Source organism: Suncus etruscus, chromosome 2 (genome assembly GCF_024139225.1).
Source record: "Suncus etruscus isolate mSunEtr1 chromosome 2, mSunEtr1.pri.cur, whole genome shotgun sequence".
NCBI classification, from domain to species: domain Eukaryota; kingdom Metazoa; phylum Chordata; class Mammalia; order Eulipotyphla; family Soricidae; genus Suncus; species Suncus etruscus.
The window spans coordinates 41,146,298-41,147,274 of NC_064849.1; positions in this window are offsets into that span (position 1 = coordinate 41,146,298).

Below are 977 nucleotides of genomic sequence, written 5' to 3' on the forward strand. Positions count from 1 at the left end.
GTCTTCTGGTTTCTTCTTGTCGTTAACTGGTAGGGTAGGCTAATCTGCTCTAAGTTCAAGTTGTTCATATTTTCCTCGTTGTCAGGATATCATGTTAGAGCTGGCCCTTGTTGTTGACCCCACAGTATTAAGGCTGTCCTGGATGGTAATTGTTTCCTGTAGCTGTTGTGAAGAACTGTGCCATTTCTATGTCTGGGATCCAGGGTTCAAGGCTGGATGAATGGTATCTAATCACCTGAGGTCTAAGTTGATTCCACATGACATATTTTCCAGGTAGGAGATATCCCTGTATTGTAAACAATTATGAGTTCCTTTCTCTAATAGATAAGAGCTCTTATTATTATTTTTTTAATATGTAAGATTTCCCCTTTATTTAGTGTGCCTTTGCAGGGGAAAACGGTGCTACATTATATTGTCAGTGTATTTGGGGGTGGGCAGAAGGAATAACAGAAACAGGTCCCATACCCAAAAATGATAAAAAAAAAAAACGGGGAATAAAAATGTATGTGCTCACAAATGTATATGTAGGACAGACATTTAAAAAATAAATAAATTGAAAAAAAAATAAATAAAGGAAAAAGGAATAAAAGTGGTGCAAAAGACTACCTTACATTTGGGGGAGAGCAGGTAAAGAGGTGGTGTATTACAGGTCTTATGCCTATGTTGGAAGTACAGTTTTTCCCATTGTCTTTTGGGTTTTTCTTGTGGAGTGTGGGTTCCCAGGGATCTTTCTATCACACCCCTGACCTTCTTCAGATTGGTAAGAATTTGCGGGAGGGAGGTCTTGGAAGAGTTCTTGCATTGGGGATACTTTTGGGCCTAGGTCTGGTTTCAAGAATCAGTCCACGTTAGGGGAAGTTGGTAGGGAGGGCTGCGCCGCATGAGTCCGCAAGGGGGTTGGCTGTCTTTTCTTGCAGGAGACGAGGTGTGAGTTTATCTGGGTGTCCCCTCGCCTGGGTGCAGGTTATTGATTCGTT